Source organism: Xiphophorus couchianus, chromosome 17, assembly GCF_001444195.1.
Source record: "Xiphophorus couchianus chromosome 17, X_couchianus-1.0, whole genome shotgun sequence".
Taxonomy (NCBI): Eukaryota; Metazoa; Chordata; class Actinopteri; order Cyprinodontiformes; family Poeciliidae; genus Xiphophorus; species Xiphophorus couchianus.
The window spans coordinates 13662696-13677648 of record NC_040244.1 but is presented as its reverse complement, the minus strand read 5'-3'; the positions used below and the strand labels follow the sequence as shown (position 1 = coordinate 13677648).

The 14953-nt window shown below is 40.8% G+C and overlaps 1 protein-coding gene across 1 annotated transcript in view; it reads left to right on the top strand.

Moving 5' to 3' along the window:
• Positions 1-14953, top strand: part of phlda1 (pleckstrin homology-like domain, family A, member 1) — a 90964-nt gene that overhangs the window by 59711 nt on the left and 16300 nt on the right. Inside the window, exon 4 of the transcript XR_003598814.1 lies at positions 7999-8108. The gene's annotated coding sequence lies outside the window, so the exon portion shown is untranslated. The remainder of the gene's footprint in view (positions 1-7998; positions 8109-14953) is intronic.

Below are 14953 nucleotides of genomic sequence, written 5' to 3'. Positions count from 1 at the left end.
CTCCTGAACATCGTTGGAAATCTACATTGTCGCATGTACCAGTACATGCAATTGTTACATTGTATGTACCGATGTAGTAATTGGTACATCTTCTGCAACATCCAATGATGTGCTGGACCAATAAGTTTTTAAATATATGGGCGGAAAAATAACAAAGTGTGAGGAATTCTGTGATGATTGATATACATTTGTGTTAACCAAATGCAATGTTGACCATTTAATCCCCATCACGGCATGGTTTAGCCAGATCAGGTACATTACTGTTGCCATGACAACCTTGTCTCATTTGTTAATGTAATTTTTTTGTGGTTAGTTTTCAGTGCTTTGAATCTCACCTTACGGGTCAAGTCACTTTTTAGATGAATTCATCAAAAAGTAGGTCATGCTGTCAGTTTCACTTTTTAGCTTTAAGCATCCAGATAAATGAAGTGTAGGGTAAGATTAACTAATGCTATGATGTACATGTCTGAACTGTAACTTTATGAGGTGGAAATTTTCAACCTGGCTAAAAAAAACCCAAACATTAGTAATAATAATCCATTCCAGGCTGGCTTATCTGGTGATCAGATTGTGTGGGCTAGTGTCAGATGCACGGTAAGCAAATGCGGTAAATTTATCGACCTCTTCTCACAGCCTGTGGGCGGATTTACAAATGACTGGGACAGTTCAAGGTGCACCTGACTGCTTCCTAAGTCAACTATACTCCTCATCAGACGGTCCCACAGGCCAGTGGTTTTAAGCACCTTAAATAAAGTTAGTTTACGAGGCCATTTCCTCTTTATGTGGAATAATCATGTCAGTAAGCACTTGGAGCAGCGCAGAATTTTAATCCGGGGTTCAAACAGCTGTGACTTGCATCTTTAGGCTGAATGAATATGAACTGCAAATGCTCCAATCTGTCAACAAGTATTAGGTTGCAGTGCTGCGGGCTACTGTGAGCTTACCTCTCCATGGGAAATGAATCAGTCGTTAAGGTAGCTGCAGTCAGGACTGCTAAATCCTGTATTTTCAACTGGTTGCAGTCTGAAGATGATTTATACCATTTAAAAGAAAACGGAAGTGTTTTTATTTTCCTCTTATGGATAACTTTTATTGACCAACAGACCAAACATATTGGAGAATATGTCTGAATAGAGAGAATGGTAGTCATAGTTATTGTCCTCGATGTTGAAATGCAAATAAGTAGGGCACCATATTTTAAATACACTGCTGCTGTTGCACTCCTTACATGGTGGAGTTCACCTGTTCCGATTCAAAAGATTGTACATTCAACTGTAAGATACAGAGATCTCAACTCGTACCATAACAAAAAAATATTTTTTTCATTTGCAACACAAGGAAGTAAAGCCATTGGTAAGTGACAAATCACTGGTATTAACATCACTCTGGTGATCTTCCAAGATATATATGAGAATATATGCAAACATTTTTGCTTAAAGTAACAATATAACACTACAATTATATAACTACAATTTCTATAAAGTGACCAGCTCTTTTTCTTTTTTAAGGAATACTATATTTCTGCCTTGGCCTCCCATTTGTTCTTATATGAGAAGTGTTCCTTTCCTAAGACCGCTTCGGGATACGTTTGTCCGTGAAATGTCTTCAGCTGTTGTTTTTTAGCTACTTCATGTAGCACACCCTCAACAAATAAACGCATCACAAATGCAACCTTAACATTGAACATGTAAAAAGGATAGAATGGATGCACGATGCAAGCTTAATGAGCTCCCATGAAACTGTGATTAGTAAAGATTTTGGGGGGAAATCTGTAAAAAATGGACTTTGTGTCGTTTTTGAAATGTTAAACATTTCTACAAATGTTTTCACTGAAATGTCAACAGAAAATTACACACTAATTGACATTTTCACTCAAACCTCCTCCACACAAGATCAGGAAGGAAACATGACTCAGCTTTTTCCAACATCTCCACAGCCACTTTCTGACGCTTTATAGTTAGGATCTAGATTTGTTCCGCTTGTGTTACGTACAACAAGATACAAAATGGAGGCTGGAAGTTAGTTCATCCTTCGTTGTTTGTCCTCTAAGCCATCTCGAGCGATCATTGGACGAGATGCATAGTGCATCCTGGACAGGTCTTCAGAGACACAAGACAAACATCTGTCTTCTCAACAGACAGTTTACATATGAAGCATATGTTAGGACTGTGGGAGGAGAGAAACATGCATTCACAGGAAAAACATGCAAGCTCCACGCAGAAAGAGCCCGGTCTGGGTTTCCAACTTGGGATCTTCCTGCTGCAAACCACCAACAGTGCTAACCACTGTGACAGGAAGTGTGTTTCAGAGAAGTTTTTACCAGTAAAATCATTTAAACTTGCGCCGCAGGCTTGCTGGTCGATGTGCCACTTCCTCTAGGCTCACCTAGTAAGACCTGGTTGCTTGATTCTCTCACAAGACCCTTCGACACAGCATTTTATGTGCTCGGTGGATGTTACCATGGTGATGCAGCGGGGTCATTGAAACCTCTCACCTTCAGTTTAGCATAAACATTATCCATGATTTGTCATTCACCCCTCAGGTCACATCTAATTTTGCTCAGCAAAGACCTTTTTTCCCCCTTTTAACTCACGCTCAGCGTATTACCACACTTTGTTATCTACAATAAGAATTTGAGCAATTTATTATTCCTCCCTGCAGTTTTTTAGCTTACTTTTCAGACTAGCATATATCTTCCACTTGGGGTTTCTTTGCCTGTTTAAAACTGATCAGATGTGTTATATGTGGACTAACTTCTCAGTTGACATTAATCCTACCAGACAATTGATCTCCCTGCTGTCGTACTGTGGTTTGTCCCTTACTGATCACCTTATATCCCTTCAGCCTCTATCACAACACATCACATCTGCCTATGTCAGAGTTGGCATTGGTGCCTTTACCAATGGCATTGAGAGTGTGTGCACTACTTGGGGGAAACACAAAACTGTCACATTGTGTGGTGGGTCTGTTTTCCATGTGGGGACAAAGACTGACCACATGATGCAAATCTTTAAGTTTTGAGCTAGCGGCTGGGTTAGTGGGTTGTAGTTTGTGTGGACATTCGGAGTGCCATTAACCTAATGGATCTGGAAATGAGGTCAGGTTCAAGCAAGCCGTGTTCCAGTTGCAATCAGGAGGCCAGCTGAGTTTGCTGATTATTTTGGTTCAAGTCAGACTGTCTATTTTTAGCAATACAAAAGCTGACGACAATTATGTATTTCTCTGCACTTCATGCAAAGAGGATGCATGCATGCTCTGTGTCACTTATTCATTAATACATACCCCATTATAAGAGCGAATAATAAGATAAATGCTACATATAAAACCAGATCTTGTACCCAGGGCATTTTTCTTTTACTACTAAATTGAAACCTGGAATTATGACTTTGGATCCTTGAGTCTCCCTTGTGTAGCAGTACGGTTCAAGAATATGACTATAAGGAGAGATATGAAAGGCAGAATCATCCTGTGTGTATTTGTTCGTGCCACCATATTGGCTGTCTTGCAAAGAACATAACTTAAAGCATAACCGTGAATTCAGATTACCAAGACAGGGATGCCAGGCATCGCTATGGTTTCATAGTTTAAGCTGTGGGTGAAGATCTTTGTTGAATTTTAATTTCAGAGCAGAAAGCAACTAAACTGTAGCATCAGAGAGTTATTGGACTTCAAATACACTGTGGCTAAATAAATATTACTGGTATCTCACTGCCACTTGTAGCCCGCTGACTAGAACCTTTCAATCGGGCCAACGGGACGGTTTGTAATGGTGACATTGAGGGAGTGCAGAGGTATGTTTGGTGGCTCTTCTTGGCCAGACTAAGGAATTGCTTGGTGAAAACACCTGTGTCTTTATAATGATGTATTGTCAGATGGCAAAAAAAAACCCAGTTGTGTTGGGCAAGTCCATTGGGAGACTCAGAAAACCCAACTAAGATTGAAGGGATGGGAGGTGAGTGGTCAGATGTCTTCTGCCACATCTTTTGTCTCGGTAATCATTCCAGCTGATGAAAGTGATACATAATAAACTCTTTACTACAGTAAAACTATGAACTGCTGTATTTTTATCAGCTTATTAGTTTATCTGACTGAATCATTAATCATACAAGTGGTTAATGCAAAGTTTGATATCTAGCATGTATGGACGTACCGTCACAAATCATCAATAATAAACATTGACCACTTCAAGATAGTACCGAGTTCATTCAGATGCTTTGAGTTGCTGAATTAGTCATTCCAGATAGTACGACACTCCAGTGGGCAAACACACACATCCATCCATCCATTTTCTGTACACCCTTATCCCTAGTGGGGTTGGGAGGGGTGATGGTGCCTATCTCCAGTGAATGTTTCGGGAGACGGGGTCACCCTGGACAAGTCGCCAGTCTGTCACACACACACGCACACACACACACACACACACACACATAATCTATTAAATGTGTTCTTTCACTGACCTTGCCCTATTTTGTCGTCTCCAGGCAAGGTACTGAACAAACATACTAGATGTGACAAGTTTGGTCTGTTGGCTGAAATGTCATCAATGTAGCTGGTAAAAAGAGACTTCTTTCCAAGAACATGGCCTGTATTTATCCCAGATATGTTTGGTATTTTTTATGGTTGTTGTCAAGATCATTCAGTAGATAATTTTACATTTCAAATGTAAATTTATAATAGGGAATTTTTAAAAAAACATCTTATGTTTGTGACATCCTGTATTGGAAATTCACATTTTTTAAATTAATCCTGCTGTATTTTCTTTTCAAATATGATTGTACAGTTCTGGAAAAGTAAATATGCCTCTACTTGTTTTCCTTAAGTAAAACTTCAGTCTAGACAGTATCAAGTTTACTCTGAAAACAGATTTTCTGTGAACAGTGAGCTCTTGTTCGTCATCGTCCCGGACGTCAGGGTTAGTCTGCTGTTTCATAAAGGAACGGTCCCCATGGGGGAAACAAGACGCCAACATCTGTGCACCGCCATCTCCAAACCCTGCTTGCAAAAATTACAAGCTTCAGAAAACGTGCGTAACCTCGATCCCTACCTTCTCAAATCTTAAAAATCACCCACATAGTAGTCCAATCATGACATCCAAGAACCCTTTTGCAATTTATTATAATTATCCAAACTAATAAATGCGCCTATGAAGCATCTCCCAATTAGTATAATTTACAATACAATTGCAGCTATTAAGTGATGCGTTCGTGTTTTTTAGCTGCAGTTGCAGACCATTCAGTGCAGCGATCCTCGCAGTCAGGAGGGGCTGCTGTAATTACCAATATGATGTTACATTACCTCTGTTTTCTTTCTTGTGAAACTCGACGAGTATCCAAACCTACAATGTACTCCATGCTGCAGAGCATACAATGGCAGAGGTTTATACTTTCAGGTAAAGTCTCCTGCACCTCTGCACTCACCACCTACTCCGTTACCATGTCACTTTATACCCCAACCCCCATATGTTTTGGACAGGACTGATACATTACCCCGGTGGGAAAGCATGAGAGATGCCTACACATTGATGGAGCCTGTTGAATGGATTATGTTTGGGTCTCAGAGTGAATTGTAAGAGTTGAAGTGGCAAAAGCAACTGAGCCTGTTGAAAAATCTTTTTTTTTTTCTCACTTTTTTGTCGCCCTTTTGAAGCGGAGGTACAATACAAGATTGACATTTTGCACATTTATATACAGCTTCTAACAACACTTAAAAACATCTGGCCAGTTTGGCAATAAGTGTCTAGAAAATGACTGTAACGTAATAAGTAAGCAGGCACTGTCCCTCACCTAGCAACCCCAGCGAATCCTAGCCCGTCACCTAGCAACCCAAAGTGAGCTTCAGTGCATTTGGTCAGCTGGTTTTACCGCTGTACAATGGCTGCTGGGGGGGAAAAAAAGTGTTTTGTTGTTGACTTACCATTCAGAAACCTCTTGCTACATCCTTGTTGGTTGTGCAGGAGGCTTTACTAATGCTTTTCAAAGATGTACCGTTGTATAATTGCTTATCTGTTTGAATCCATTGTCATAAGTTTGTGTAAATGTTGAGATGGAGTGAGGGTGAGTGTGGCCAGTAGCAGCTTATTTTAGATTTAAAGTGACAAGACGCCCTAAAACATCTCATTCTGAAAACAGATCAAACTAGACAGAACTGAGCAGACTGTGCAAAAAATGGAATGAATATGTTTTGTATAGTCTAACCTGTTCAAGGAAGCATAGTCATCTTTTCGATGTAACGAAACTAAGACGATTGGCTTAGGCCAAGACTACTGCACTGACAGAAGAAGTATACTGTGGAAAACAAGTATTTGATACACCATTGATTTTTTAAAATGTTTTTCCATCTTTGTAATTTTCAACTGCACCTCAACTGAGACAACCAACAAAAATTGAGAAAATCCCATTACAGGATTCATGAAATTAGTATTTGATGATCTATCAGCCAACTAGCAAGAACTCTGACTCATACAAACATGTTAGTTCATCTTTAAGAAACCTTCCTATCCTCTGCTCAATATGAAAATGGACGAAACATGACAATTAGTTTCCTCTGGCCTGGGCTCTATGTCAGATCTCACCTTGTGGCGTATCAGTGACCATAAGAAAGGAAAGGGCTCAGCCTTGAACTACACTTTTTTTAATGCGTCCTGTCCAGCAGTGTGGCGCTCAGAGTTGTCTGAGTGTCAAAGTGAGGCCCAACAGCTTTACTTTCATAAGTGATTCATCTATATGACTTTATTAGAAATGGTTTTGAGTTTATTTAAAATGTAATGGGCAAAGAAATGAGAAAAGAAAGGGAGAAAGGTGTGGAAAAGATTTGAAAGGAACGGAGATGTGAGTAGAGCAGAGAAAGAAGTTTAGAAAGAACACAAGTCAACACTCTTGAAGTCTGCCTCTAAACCTGCAGAAAGAGAGAAAACAAAACCGAGAAACCGCAACAACAAACAGCATATACAGTACATATATAATAGCACATGTAATACACGGTACATGGTAACACAAGATGTATTTAGTGGCAACTGCAACCCACCTGAGACTGTCTCTGACAAATACTTGAATCTTAGCACCAGACATACCTGGTCGGTGACCTGAAGAGAGCTGGAGCCTCATTCCCAAGAGTTACCATTAGTAACGCACTACGCAGTCATGGATTAAAATCCTGCAGCGCTCTCAATGTCCCCCTGCTTACCCTAATATGTATTCATGCCCATTTGAAGGTTGCTAATGACCATCTGGATGATCCAAAGGAGGCATGAGAAGAGGTTATGTGGTCAGAAGTGCAGTTTTTCTGTAAAGGGGACAGAACAACAGGATGGGATTACAACATTTTGGGCACCAATGTCCTTCCCTCAGTAAGATCATTGAAGAGGAGTCATGGCTTGGTTTTCCAGCGTGACAGTGACCTGAAACAAACAACCAGGGCAAGTGAAAGGAGAAACCTGTCAAGGTTTGACTTAGCTAGTCTCCATACCTGAACCCAATAGAAAATTCTTGATCCCATATATAATTTATATTTAGCTGATCAAATTCTGATTTTGATTCCAAAGGTTACCTGAAAACATAGATTTACAGCGCAATACATTAACTAATTACATTTCAGCAGTATTTCTGTTTTTTGTACTATAGGGTACAATGTTGGCATTAGTTGGTATTAAGTATGTATGACTTATAGACTAGAATGACTGCTGGCATCAATATGTGTTTTACCCAGATGTTATCCCCTGCTATTGATGAGCCCAGCCCATTTTGTTTAGTTTTCCCTGGTTTGGTCAACCATTCTTTTTCCAACATTACTGTTCGGGTTTAGATAACTCTGTATTTGAACAGAAACTGTTTGGATGCTAAACCAGGTTCATGTTAACCAAACACCCAAAGTGAAACAGGATTATTCCCACAACCAGTGGGTTGTTTTCCATTGGTTACCTACAGATAAGGAATTGAGATGAATGAAACATCTTTTGGAAGTAAATACGTAAAAACTGTGTTTCTTCATTTCACTTTGCAGACAACAAGCCAACAAAGGAAAAACTTCCCCCGCCTCGTGTTTCAGCTCCGCTCAACGACCGAAACAAAAACTTCTCAAAAGGACAAAGAGCGCTGCTGAGTTTAAATCAAGTATGACTTTAGGTTTCAGAAATAACACTCAAATGAGCTTCTTTACCTAATACTACAAAGTGGGACGGTACAGATATGAACAGATACACTTCAAAAACACTACTGTGATAGCTGCAGAAGGTGGTTCAACAAAATACCGACTCATTTTCCTTCCACTTCACACTGCTGTTGTCTTTTGGATTGGTCTGTGACATGAAACCTCAATAAAACTCATTACCTGCATTTTCATTACAAGTGTACACGTGAATAAGTTTGTTTATGCGACAAGTCATTAAACATGCCATGTCATCATCCTCCAACTACTTCCTGTTGTCTTCTTTGTGGTTTCCGCTAGTAGCAACATCCGGTTGTTGATCATGTGACCCTTGTGATGCAAAAAAAAAAAGTGTTTCCATTGCAATTGTGCGAAATAAACTCCATCCATCCATCCATTTTCTGTACACCTTTGTCCCTAGTGGGGTCGGGAGGGTTGCTGGTGCCTATCTCCAGTGAGACTTTTCGAGCGAGAGGCGGGGTTCACCCTGGACAGGTCGCCAGTCTGTTGTAGGCGAAATAAACCAATTTTGTATAAAGGTGAAAAACTCCCTTCTCATCCTGTCACTAAAACTTTTTATCGAAAAGCAATTTTTTAAAAATAATTGTTTCCATTAAGCTTATTTATTCTCAAAATGTCAAATTGCGCGATTATCTGACCAATGGAAAAGCAGCTGATGAAGACTGTGGATGTGATCAAATGTCAAAAAGTTAATGGGTTTCTGAATACTTTTAAGCGTCTGTATAACCACCCAGATTAACTCATGTTGAGAATGATAGTAGATCTTCCCTGATCTGAATGCAGGAGCAAAATATCTATAAAGATCAGACCTTAATTAACAGAAATTGGTGCGTTTCTGAATGGGACTCATGACAACAATGGTTCAGCACCTGTAATGGTTACATATTGGTCTTTCAGCTCAAATACACATAGTGAACAATAACATATTACAGATCAAACGTTGGCGTAACTCGCAGAGACTAAGAGAGCACAAAATAGGAGACACTGACAGCAATGTAAGCTGTGAGGCGTAACAAAGCCTCTATCTGGCCTTTTCTTCACAGTTTCCCAAATAGACAGTAACAGGCTATTTTCACTTCTCTCCTTTTGATTTTCTTCTTGTCACACCGTCTTGTTTCCACTTTCTCCGAGGGAAAAAGGAAGCAGTGGGAAGTGTGGCTTTCAAAAAGAGGGAGGGTGACGGCAGATGCCCCGGCCGTCTCCGTTTCTCAGCGTCTTCACACCTCAGATTGTGCTAAAAAGAGATGGAGGAAAAACAGAAAACACACCCACGCCCTCCCACTCTTTCTCCTCCTCCGTCTTCCTCTTCCTTCTCCTCTATCCTCTCTCTGCCTGCAAATTTTGGATTCAGCTCGGAAGGTCTGCTCCCACATTTGATCCCCGGCACTTCCCTCCAGGGATTGAGTGATGTGCCCTATGCGTGTGTGTGCGTGTTTTTGGATGTGTGTGGAAAAGGGAAGAAAAAAAATGTCAGCCTTCAGCGCTCCTGGCCTGTTAAACAGTTTCCATAGCAACATCCAAGGATAGCTTAGCAGGTACGGGGACGCTAAAGCTCAGAGGAGTCGATACTCGGCGGCCTCTTAGTGAACTGTCTGACTCTGACTGACGGCCGGAGGTTTGATTGAGGCCTGTCGCCGTGTGTGAACAGATCGCTTCGCGGAATAGGCGGGGGACACAAAGCGCTGCTGTAAAAGTGGAAGTTAAACACTGACAAATGGCCGGGCGCGTTCTAATAAGTCCATGTTGAAACACAGGCGTGGCAGGACTGGTGATGGACGAGAGAGAAAATAACAGTATTGATGTCAGTAAATGCGTTTCCATTGACCATATAATTGCGCAATTTGACATTTTGAAAATAAATTTGCTAAATGGGAACGCCACAATTTCGACAAAACGTTCATTTTCTGATACGTTTTTTGCGTTACGATGAGGTGGGTTTTTGTTCGCTTTATCGAAATCGGTTCGTCTCGCAAAACTGCAACGGAAACACAACTGGATGTTGCCGTTTTGCAGTTTTCAGGAAGTTTAGGAAAAGATAAATGTTTTCTGGTCTGATGAACCTTGATTTCACCTGTGACATTCAGGTGGAGGACTCAGAATTTGGTGCAAACGACATAAAAACATGGATCTGTTCTATATTGTTGCAACTGTTCAGGCTGCTTCCATGTTTACAGGACTCCAGTGAGTAACTACTCTTATTTCTTCTTAAAATCTGAGCTAGTGGGAGCATGTAGTTATTAAATAGGAGGTGAACCAGTATTGAACCTTGGGGTACCCCAAGCGGGACTTCTTTTTGCTATGATGAGTTATCTGTCGACACAAAGAAGTCCCCGGCCATGACTGTAAGGCACAGTGCTCAGACAGAACACTGGGAATCAAGTTCATTTTACATAGTTACACTATAAATATTTAAATTGCTTTTTTCTTTTAATGAATAAAAAAAGTATCCCCTCTGCCAGCATGGTAAATGGTATTTACAGTTTAAGATAAAGGACCCAGATTTAGAGTATAAAACACAGGTTCCTTTTGTTGTTAGCCATAAAACAATAAATAAATTAGGATTGTATATATTGATTCAGACCGAAATAGCTCGCATGAGCGGTTGGCATTTCTCTACACAGCCAATATTTACCTTAATTTAGCGAGTGGGTGTGCGCGCGTGAGTTGCAGAGAGAGAGAAACGGAGCAGGGCTGAGTCTGCACAGTGCATACATCACAGACAAAGGACGTCCCAAACACTGACAGGTCCGGTAATTGCCTTCAGCCGATCATAAAATTGCACGAATTGCATCAGTCTTGCCTCGCCGATGTGGGGGTTGGAGTGTTTTCGTCCCGGGGTTAGAATGCCCGGTGCGTTTCGGTGCAGCTTTGGTTAATTAAAAACCCGAGCGCCGTGCGCGTAGCAGTGCCTCAGCGCGACGTTGGCTGTCGCTGAAAGTCAACCGCATGAGAGGATCCCCAGTTTTCTGCCATTATTCTCGCCTCCAGCCGTCTCATCTCTGCACATTTTCAGGATTGTCCGCCTCACTTTGTTCAACAGAATGAAAGAGCAGTTTTGCGTGTTTCCCTTATCTCAGCAACATAGCACTTTATTGAATAACCCAAATACAACGTCAAATAGTCACAGGCACTCAGATAGCCTGGAAGTAAATGCGTTTCCATTGACCACATATAACCCAGAACGTGGGTATTGATCCCTGTTATAATCCATATCAATCATTTTTATGTACAGGGCCCAAACATTAGCATTTCAGCGGCGCTACGGCCAAGGCAGTTGTCTTGTGTTTAATTTGAGCTGAACTCTATTGTACATCACGGAGCAAAAGGCCCGACTGCTGTCTGCATCATCTTGATTTATCGGAACAGAAATAAATCTGTCACATTCACGGGGGGACAGGAAGCAAGTTTCTGCATTTTTATGTCTAATTTAGCTCCCTTCACATTTAAGGATTCAATTTAGCTGTTGAGGCAGCAGAGATTGATGGGCCTGAGGTACCTGGCAACGGCTGTTCACATTTCGTTCTTCTACAAACACAAACATGCGTGTATTTTAGTGGGATTTTCGTCAGATAAACCAACACAATCTTCAAATGGTGTACAAAAGAAGATTAGAAAAGGGCGCATTTGTAGTCAGCCTCCCATCCCCCCTTGTAAGTAGCTTGTAGAAGTTTAAGCGTACAAAGGCACAGAGTGTTGGTCTATATGCAAGCAATATATTGAGAATTGAGTTAGCATGGCAAAAAAGTAAAATATGTAACTGATTATGTGTCTGATTGGGTGGTTTACTCTTCATAAAGAGTAAAAGTCTAAATTTAACAAAGTAATTAGCCATAAGCTAAATATTTAGTTAGCAGTCCAAGAAGAGGCGGGGAGCACCCTGGACAGGTCGGCAGTCCATCGCAGTGTAAGCTAAATATTTATCACTATGAATAATTTTTTTATTTAATTAACAAGGCTTTTTTTTACGTAAAGCTACTCTGTGCAACAGCCCAAACTGATGAATGTTGCATAAAGGTTTTTGGCAGGAGCTGAACATGTCCATGTTAGGAACAAAATTACAGCGATAAAAAACGATAAAACTGAGAACTTCTGGGACTTGATAAAGAACATCTGGGTGTGAGACACAGCCGTAGTTTGAGGCCGGAGGAGGAGTGTCTTCCGGCCTTCTGAATGAAGCGTTTTGTCTCTCTACCCAGGCAATCAGATGTCTATTGAACCTCAGGAAATATAAAAGTGCTTCCGATGGGGATTATGTTAGTGTCCCTGCGCATTAGTTAAAGCTTTAGTTTTGCTTCAGCAAAAACTGCTTTATATCTTTAAACACTCTGTGTGTTTTCATTTTATAGAAAATAAAAAAAAACACATGGTGCCGCTAAAGTTGCAGCCTCCTTTGAAGCTTCTTAATGGCGCTCAGCTAACAGCTATTTCACAGTTTTTATCAAAGGCGTGAACTCGAGTCATGTGACTTGGAATCAAGTCACACTGCAGTCACGAGTATGTTTGACTTTAGACTCGGCTCACAAAGGACGTGACTTGGACTTTCACACCAATGACTGGAGCTTGGGTCAAATTAACTTCCATTAGACTTATAGCTAATGCAGTGACTAATGCATGGTTATTGTTAGCATAGCAAGATGCTTTCTAAATCTACAAATTATTTCAGAAACTATTTGTTTGAATTTTTTAAAAAAAGAAAAATTTAAAACCAAGTTTCCTTTTCTGTTCCCCAAAAATCTTGCAAAAATCTAATCTCCTCTCACTGTCGGAAACTAATATTGTCGGGCAACTTTCCATCAGGTTTGAGCAACATATGCACTCTGTTAAAATGTCACAATTTCAGGAAACTCTTAGGCCACAATTTTCCAAACTTATCTCAGCCGTTTTCACCCTAAAACTTCCAAATTGTGGCTTTATTTTCATTCTCCAGACTAGTAGTAATTATGCCTTGGGGGGGAAAAAATGTGCAAGTCTAATGAAGAGGGGAGGGGAGAGGTGTGAAGAAGAGGAGACATTTAAAAAATCCATTGAAAATTACAAAGACTTCATAATAAGCTGCTATTTTCTCACTTGAATAAAGCTTTTATGGTCTTTCTCTGCCACAGAACAGATAACGAAAAGACAAACGCTTTGCTGCCAAACAAAAGCCAGGGCTTTTTTTTTTTCATTTGCCAAAGAACGACAAAGGACTTGTTGACAGGCATGTAAAAAAAAAAAAAAGAAGCAGGTTTTTTCACTCTTTTTGGGGGGTTTGAAGCTTTTAAGCACAGACTCATGCAGGGAGCCTGGGGCAACTGTCTTTTTCATGTATTTCTCCAATATTGCAACATTTGTAGGTAATGAAATCCCTCGCTGTGTCCTTGAAAAGGACATTCCCCTGGGGAAAAAGATGCACAACAACCACGTGTTTTTGGAGCAATTTAAGAAAAATAGACACAAATCAAGAGTGCGCAGGAGGGATAAATCAAAACCCGAATGAACGCCCCCTCCAGCTAGGCGCCTTTGTGCATTATGTTATTCCTTGTAGCCATTTGATAAAACAAAGGCTTCTCTGCAACCTTTGAGTGTTGTGATTTCCATGGCAACTACATGTATTGGCGGACTTCAAATTTCTGGATGCGGCTCATATTTCATGGAGGGTCACGGTGAGGCATCAACGAACACTACAAGTGTGTAAAAAAGGAGAAAAAGGGTGAACAAGTCACGCATCGGATTTCAGTGTTGGAGCAGAGGATGGCTTCTCTCACGTTAGAGAAGCCATCAGATGTTTCCACAGTCAATATTCCACTGACGGCCAACAATTTTACAACTGCGGTGTTTCCATTAAATAAGAAACGCAATTAAAATCCCTCGTGAATAGGGGTGTTCGTGCGATAAGTCACTAAAAAATACGCAGTGCCATCGTCCTCCAACTGCTTCCTGTTGTCAACTTCGTGGTTTTTGTCAGCAGCCAACTTCCTGTTGTTGATCAGGTTCACCCTGGATAGGTCGCCAGTCCATCGCAGGACAACACAGAGACAGACCACACACACACTCACACCTAAGGAGAATTTAGAGAGACCATTTAACCTAACAGTCATGTTTTTGGACTGTGGGAGGAAGCCGGAGTACCCGGAGAGAACCAACCAAACACAGGGAGAAGATGCAAACTGCATGCAGAAAGGCCCCGGGCCAGGAATCGAACCCAGGACCTTCTTGCTGCAAGGCAACAGTGCTGCCTACTCCACCACTGTGCAGTCGTAGCACTGTGAAGCCAATTTCAATTCGGCCAAAAAAATCCCACCACATCATAGCGACAACTTTTTAAGAAAAAACATTACTTTTGTTTTCAAAATTCCCACATTTCCATTAAGCAAATTTATTTTTGAAATGACAAATTGCCCATTAATATGGTCAATGGAAACCGGGTCTTTGACGATATCTTGTCAATGTGAGATATCTGAAGTTTTATATCTTTTTCCTCTAGGACTTTACGATATGGCTGGAAAAACTTATCAGAATATAAGCGTTTCATGTCAGTCGACATCGATAAATGTCAACATGGTCAATTATTGATTAGTTTTTTTGTTTGAATATCTGAGATACTGCCAAACTGGTGGCGTGACCTTTCCTGTTTTATCCACAGTTTTCACTTCATGTTGTTGTTTTTCATTTTTATATGAGGCACAGTGGCCAAACCTAAAGCTGCTGCTGCGCAAGTTATTCAACGGGTTGTTGCTAGGCAACCAATGACGCAGAGAGTTTAGTCGATGCCACCATCCTTGCTTAGTTTGCCATCAGAGGTCGGATGCAG